This window comes from Limulus polyphemus, unplaced genomic scaffold, assembly GCF_000517525.1.
Source record: "Limulus polyphemus unplaced genomic scaffold, Limulus_polyphemus-2.1.2 Scaffold10658, whole genome shotgun sequence".
Classification (NCBI taxonomy): domain Eukaryota; kingdom Metazoa; phylum Arthropoda; class Merostomata; order Xiphosura; family Limulidae; genus Limulus; species Limulus polyphemus.
The window spans coordinates 8,718-9,072 of record NW_013676268.1 but is presented as its reverse complement, the minus strand read 5'-3'; positions in this window follow the sequence as shown (position 1 = coordinate 9,072).

Below are 355 nucleotides of genomic sequence, written 5' to 3'. Positions count from 1 at the left end.
CACATTAAATAAAACAGATTGAATTGTTGCTATACATGTCTTGTCGACACCTGTAATAGAAGAAATCCACGTAGCTTTATTCAAAGCTTGAGAATGTGACGTCCCAAGCAACGTTTCATTCAAATTCCAATGTAGATTAATATCACCAGCTTTTCCAGATAAATCAGATTACTAAACGTGACTGATGTTTCGAAACCAGTTGTCTTCACTTTAATATAACTATGATTAATTATAAACATCTTTGATTATACTGAAAGATAATTGAATCTTTTCTGAAGTATGATAGTGTTTCCATAACCAACTGCCAGTCACCCAATCTATTTTTTTAGCTGTGACTTATTGCGATAGTTGATAA